The sequence below is a fragment of the Schistocerca americana genome, chromosome 1 (assembly GCF_021461395.2).
Source record: "Schistocerca americana isolate TAMUIC-IGC-003095 chromosome 1, iqSchAmer2.1, whole genome shotgun sequence".
NCBI lineage: Eukaryota > Metazoa > Arthropoda > Insecta > Orthoptera > Acrididae > Schistocerca > Schistocerca americana.
The window spans coordinates 925,533,888-925,541,506 of record NC_060119.1 but is presented as its reverse complement, the minus strand read 5'-3'; the positions used below and the strand labels follow the sequence as shown (position 1 = coordinate 925,541,506).

Below are 7,619 nucleotides of genomic sequence, written 5' to 3'. Positions count from 1 at the left end.
TACACGAAATGAAATTCGCAACAAATTCATACTCCGGTATTGACATGTCCCCTGTCTACTACCCATAGCAGCTGTGCAGTGTAACTCCGCTGCAGTATCACGTATTCATCAATTGGCCGCCAAAGTCTACAACGTTGCATTTTCCGTCGATACCTGGAATATGAGTTTGGGACCAATTTGCATACCTTCTTCGTCTTATGTTCTTTTGTAGATGGAAACTTGTTTTTAAGACATTATAGATAAACAAGTTAAAGCATCAAAATCGTGTAGCGCAGGATTTGAGTAGGGTGGGGTGTGACTTGCCGCTGTGGAAGCGTGGCCTTTATTGGCTAACCTTTCATTAAGCAATATCATATAACTTGGAGAACGTAAAAAAATCAAAACCTCTGTGCCTGATGGCAAAAATGATATTCTCAGGAATACTTTAATACCAGCACTCCGTCATCAGACCACATGTGGCTCACTGAGACAACCCGACCGCCCTGTCATCCTCAGCTGAGAATGCAGATAGGAGGGGCGTGTGGTCAGCACACCGCTCTGCCGGTCGTCATGATGGTTTTCTTTGACCGGAGCCGCAACTATTCGGTCGAGCAGCTCCTCAATTGGCATCACGAGGCTGAGTGCACCCCGAAAAATGGCAACAGCGCATGGCGGCCTGTATGGTCACCCATCCAAGTGCCGGCCACGCCCGACAGCGCTTAACCTCGGTGATCTGGCGGGAACCGGTGTATCCACTGTGGTAAGGCCGTTGCCAGTTTAATACCAGGTACAGAAATGAGAATTCTTTCTTAGAATAGGTAACTGATCCGCCAGGTTAGCCAAGGGAGCTAATGCGCTGCTTCCTGGACTCGGGTAGGTGCACTGGCCCCAGATGGAATCCGCCCGGCGGATTAACGACGAGGGCTGGTGTGCCAGACAGCCTGGATGTGGTTTTTAGGCAGTTTTCCACACCCCACTAGGTAAATGCCTGGCTGGTCCCCACGTCTCGCCTCAGTTACACGACTCGCAGACATTTTAACCACATTCGCACTCTTTCATGATTTGCTCTAGACACAGACAGCTGGGGTGCACTGATACCATCCCGAGGGGTACTGGGTGGTGGCAGGAAGGGCATCCAGCCACCTCTTACAATCAACCATGCCAAATCTGTTTGTAACCTTACCGACCCTGCGAAAACTGCCGGAGGCAACAGCAATAAATAGATAGATAGCTTAGAATGGGCAACAAAAATGTATAAAATACAACACTTAGCCTAAAAGATATGCATACATATATGTCCCTTAAGCAGAAAAAAGCCTAGCAACTTTACCTGTGGGCACCAACTGAGATGACAACTTGAATCAGCCCGTAATAAAGTTTACAACAGGCACACAGAATCTCACTGATTAGCTAAGACAAGCAGCTGCCTGTGTGAAGACTTACGCTCTACTAAATTAATCCCAGAGCACAAACAACGGCACAGAGCTAACTACAACATAGAAAAGACAGTAAAACACCCAATAGCTTATCACAAGTTCAGTGGTCTTCTCGTCAAACTTCTGACTAATCAATTCTAGTGACTCTCGTAGGGGTACCCTCGTAAACAAGGAAACGACATCAAAACTCACCATGATATCTGACTCATCCAACCTGAAGCTATCAAGGCGTTTAACAAAATCCACGGAATTACAGATGTGATGAGGGCATTTACCCACATAAGGACTTAATATTCCCGTCCGGTATTTGGCCAACAAATATGTAGGTGCCCTGATGTTGCTGACAATGGGGCGTAATGGTACCCCCTCTTTGTGAACCTTCGGGAGTCCATATAGTCTAGGCGGTGCCGGACCTTGGGGTAACAATTTCTTAGCGTCACCCTCCGGTGACTTTTTAGGCATGTCTTGACTTCCACGTATTTTCTTCTTTTTAATGGAGAATACTACGAAAAAACGGAGGGAGTCGCCATGGGTAGCACACTCTCACCGGTGGTAGCGAATTTGTACATGGAGAACTTCGAGGAGGAAGCCCTGTCGTCATCCGTTTGGAAACCTACTTGCTTTTTCCGTTACGTGGACGACACGTTCGTCATCTGGCCACATGGTATGGATAAACTCCTTGACTTCCTTACACATCTAAACTCCATACACCCCAACATCAAATTCACTATGGAGACTGAATCGGAGGGTAAATTACCTTTCCTTGACGTCTTGGTCAAGAGAAGGGCTGACGGCACCCTAGGTCATGGGGTGTATCGGAAGACTACGCACACTGATCTGTATTTGCACGCAGACAGCTACCACCACCCTTCACAGAGGAATGGGGTACTTAAAACTCTAGTACATAGGGCGCGCACTATCTCTGACGCAGAGAGTCTACCCCAGGAATTGGAACATTTGAGAACTGTATTTCGAAAAAATGGGTACTCAGAGTGGCAGATTCAACGTGCTCTCCGCCCAACCACTGCAGCACAACCTGTTGAGATGGATGAAGTCACGCGGGAGGAGGTAGGCACTGCATTTATTCCATACACAGGCGCACTCTCGGGGAAAATCGCCCGCATTCTGAAGAAACACCGGGTCGGAACTGTGTTTTGTCCTCCAAATAAAACTCGTGCACTGGTGGGGAGCGCCAAAGATGACCTCTGTTTGAGGAAGGCCGGCGTGTACCAGATTCCGTGTCAATGTGGCAAGTCGTATATTGGTCAGACGATGCGTACCGTCGAGGATCGATGCCGTGAACACCAGACGCACACTCGACTGATGTATCCGAGCAAGTCGGCGGTTGCTGAACATTGTTTGCCGGAAAATCACGCCATGGAGTATGACCGCACGAGGATTCTGGTACAGACGTCGAGATACTGGGACAGCGTTGTTAGAGAGGCCATTGAAATTCGCACCAATGACGACCTCATAAACCGTGATTGTGGCTATAATCTTAGCAAGGCTTGGGAACCAGCGATCGGGTTAATCAAGAGTAAATCGAGCAAACATATAGTTGTGACGACCACGGCGGACAGAGCCATCACACCGACGTCATCTCAGACGCCGTCGCAATCTGTTCCACCGCGCGACCGTGGCGCGGGGCGCGGACGGCGGAGGGAGCGCGCCGCGGGCGGAGGGTATTTAAATCGGCCGCCGCCGCGACCGAACCCAGTTCCCTCTGAGCAGCCATAGCGTACGGATCTCCGTACCGTCACGTTCACAGGAGCTCAGTCCGTCAGTTCACCTGATGATGGCGACATGTATGATCGCCGAAATATTGTGTACGTTGGACACTATAGACCGGCAGCATACCCGTGGATATTTTGATTAGCTTTAGCAGAGATGTATCGCCATCTTCAGATTATCGTATATGTGGATTATAAAACCCATACATCTGGTACATTACCATCTGTCCACTGAAACTTGGAGGTATACTGACAGCAAATACGCTCCCATGCTAAATTAAATGCACTAAAATAAAAGGCATAACAGTATCAGCAAGATACAGAGGTGTCAAAAGCAACAGACAGAGCACATCCACTGCTGTCAGATGCACTCTACCTGATATATTTGACACCGCTGTGCCTTGCTGATACAGTTGTAAGGTTGGCATGCCATTCTGATTTTTGTATGTTATCTATGTGCTCATCAGAGAGAGAGCAAGTTATGTTATTGTTAAACAATCTTTGGTCTTGTTGTGGCACCGTCTTTGCCTCTGCGCAGTCTGATACGTTCTTAGTTGAAGTATTGTAGGTGATGGATGTTTTCAGTAGTGCTGTGTCGACATGTGACTGTGTCTGTTAGATCAAGAAATATTTATTGTAAATAACAGCAAGAATGAATATGATGTATATATTGAATGGCGAAAAGAATACAAATTTTGAAGAGAAGAAGGTTCAGGTTTGTCGGAATGTTTGCTGTTAGCTAGTTAACTTCGTTCAGTTACTCAGAGCTGAGAGAAAGACCACCTCACCTCCTTGAGTCATGCAGTAAAATATTAACTGGTTAAGCTGTTTGGTTTTTATAGAAACTGTCTGTTAATGTTGTACTCTTTTTTAAATCATTGTTCACTCTACCGCGCGGGGTAGCCGTGCGGTCTGGGGCGCCTTGTAACGGTCCGCGCGTCTGCCCCCGCAGGAGGTTTGAGTCCTCCCTCGCGCATGGGTGTGTCTGTTGTCCTTAGCGTAAGTTAGTTTAATTCATGTGTAAGCCTAGGGACCGATGACCTCAGTAGTTTGGTCCCATAGAACCTTACCACAAATTTCCAATTTCCATTCTTCACTCTGTTAAGGATAGTACTGTTCAGATCAATGTGTGAAGATCACGTGAACTTTTATTCTGTCACTTTGAATACTCACTTCATTATAAAATCGTTGTCTTGGAATATCGTTTCATAGGAATAGTTACTCTCCCCATCCCATTGTTTAAAGAAGGTTTCTCATAACGTATTACCATATGGTATGCAATAGTTTGAATAATGTTTGGAAATTTTATTTAAGAAAATAGAAATCTAGATTAGTTGCCGTCTGCTTGCTGTTTGCTGTTGTGCTTTCGAGAAAGCTCCAACTATGTTATCAAGACGCGAAGTAAGTGGAAATTTTGATTAGGGCCACATAATTGTTTTGCTTCAGTTGCGCATTTAATATAAAGACCATTTGAATTCAGACCAGTTACAGTTCAATTAGGTTCTGTTTCGTCAAAGGTTAGCATACGAGTGTAAGCTCGATAACAGTTTGTGGGTACATAGTTTTGGTAATAGGTAGATTCTTTATAGAGTCGGAGGTAAATCTGGGCTCAATTTCATACACAAACACAGAGTGAAGGAATTACACAGTTACGCCTTTTATATTTTAGTGTACTTAGTGCTGCATGGCAGTGTCTTTTCTGTGAGTTTACCGCCATGTTTTCAGGGGCCGGATGGTAACATAGGACTCTATAACTCACGTAACCGATGATCTGAAGATGGAATATGACTTTGCTGAAAATAGTAAGCGGGGTATGTATCAGCTGTGATCTGGACAATAAAACTTCTATTTTGGAAGCCTTTGTACATTAATATAGGGATCGGTGTCCTTCTGACAATGCCAGGTAATTACCTTTCATGCTATTGGAAATCTGTAATCTACAACCTCTCTACTTTTGCTATAGTCTGTTAGCTCACTGCCCAAATAGAAAAATTCAAGTGCTATATTCAGTGTCCCAGTTCCTATCTTCATCAACTACACACCGTTTCTCTTGTTTTATTTTTATCGCTACTCGTCTTAAAAATGAAACAATTTCTGTGAAAGTCACTCGTTTATTTCCTCAGTACGCTTTTCGGGAGTTCCATCATCTTTAGCTGGATGTTGTCATGTCCCTTTTGTAAGCGTAAAACAAAGACTTCCTGTTTACATGGCTGTGCTTCGGCTACTATGCACGCAAGAGCTTCGATGGATTGGAAATAACAGCCAAACAGTTACAAAATACAGGTTTATTAATTCAAACTATCTACTTCAGTAGATATCGTACCAAGAATCACGTTATGTGTATCAAATGTGGAAGTCGCTGCCTCTGTCTAGTTCATTGCGTATCTTCCAGTTAATCACCATTTAAAATACATGATTTAAAAGCACTAGCTCTCCAGTGTAGGGCTATGTCTTAAAAAAGTTTTTAAAATATCATACATTTGGCAACGTGTAGTGTGCCACTTGACAGATTTGTATATATATGACATTAAATATAAAACGCGATATCTGATCCTACAGAGCGTAAATATACCACGTACAGAGCTAGTGATATGATTTACGGAATGTCGAATTAAGCATTTTGTTAAGAAACTTCTTCCAATAACCACACGAAGTCTGTGGAATCCTGTGATAACGAAAAATGTTGATCCATGGACTGCATCAGCAATGGTATAAGTTACTTCTCAATATTCGCAAGCTTGTGGCAATACTGTAAAGAATAAACGAAGTCACTAAGTCTGTGCGTGACATGTATGTGGGCTGTAGGAGTCGATACCACGTTTTATATTTGATGTCAAATGGTCAAGGTTTGATAAACCTGTATTTTGCAACTGGTTGGTTGTTATTTCCAGTCTGTTCAAGCAAAAGCAAAAGCGCTTTTCCATAGCAGCCGACCAATAGCAATGAAGGTTATATTTCATCTTCTGAAGAAAAGTAGGATTGAAAACTACACGTTGCCAAATGTATGATACTTTAAAAACTTTTAAGACAAAGCCATACAGTGAAGAGCTAGTACTTTCAAATCATGTGTTTTAAATGGTGATTAACTGGAAGATACGCAATGCACTAGACAGAGCCAACGACTTCCACATTTAATACACATAATGTGATTCCACGTACGATACCTACTGCAACAAATAGTTTGAAAACTGTCGAAACCATGATGCTGCTGCTTTTTGGATGTGCTCTTCACTGTGTATTGTGTTTACAACGTCGCTTCACACAAAAAAGGTTCATGTTATATCCTTTTTTCAAGACACGACCCATTCCGTTGAATACATCTTCTCAACCACCTTAAGAATTACAGAGAAAGAGTGAGGAGAGCTTTCACTTTGACTACAGCTTGATTTTCTAACGAATCGGAGTGTAAAATTTACCTTGTAATTTAGCATATTGGGAGATTAATGCTGCCAGACGGACCAAGATTCGAAAGAAAGCGTATACCGTCTGCGATGTCTGGAGCCTTAGTTTTTTGTGCGTGTAGTTACACCAGAACTCGTCCGATGCTTTGTATAGCTTTGCCAGCCGCAACTGCCTCAATCCCGCGAACGGAAGTTTTACCATTGTTCGGCGGAGGACGGCGGCGAATGGCGAGTTGCCGCTACGCGCGCGGCTACTTCACTTCCTGCGCCTTCGCCGACCTGCGGCGTGCTGGGCAGCCTTGTGTGATGCAGCGGAATGCCAGTGCGTGACAGCCAGCAGCGAGTGCGTCGCGCGCACTCGTCCATTGGAATGCCGACAGACCGAAGCAGCGACAGCTGCGTCTGCTACCATGTGACGCCACCTCCTGTCTTATTTGAGAACGGAAACACAGTATCAGTTTCCACAACAATTTCGGAAGCATTCACCTATAATAGTTACAGAAACAGCAGTGAGTACTTTCTTAAGAACTGAAGAAAGGAGTTTATGGGCTGTCAGAATGGATGTCGCTGGAGTACAGCTTTGATGCGCGGGGGATTCATGACCCGTAGCGTTGATGAAGGAACAATCCCAACATTGACCGGAAATGGTTTAGGAAAACTGTGCAAAGCGAACTTCGAATGGCTTCCGGAATACGCTCTGTTTGCGAATAGAACTGGAAAGAAAGGAGGTGTAGAGGTACAAGATGCCATCCGCCACACACCATACAGTGGTTTGCGGATATACAGGGCGAAAAGTATTTAAACCGACAAACTCTGGGAGGTTGTAGGGGACATCAAAACAAATATTTTTACCTAATGTAATTTTTTCCTATGAGGATTATTTAAACCTTTGGAGGCCGTATTACGCTCTTCGTTGTTAGAGGCTGTATTACGATCTTCAGTTGTTAGAGGGCATATTACGATCATCAGTTGTTAGAGGGCGTATTACGCTCTTCAGTTGTACGCAACTGCTGTCCACCAGTGAAGTAGTGCATTGTCTCTGTTTACTAATGGAGCGATACACCTGGAGTGAT

At 44.4% G+C, this 7,619-nt stretch overlaps 1 pseudogene; it reads right to left on the bottom strand.

The window, feature by feature from the left end:
• Window positions 1-635: 635 nt before the first annotated feature.
• LOC124560817 lies at window positions 636-753 on the bottom strand (annotated as a pseudogene).
• Between the last annotated feature and the right edge of the window lie 6,866 nt (window positions 754-7,619).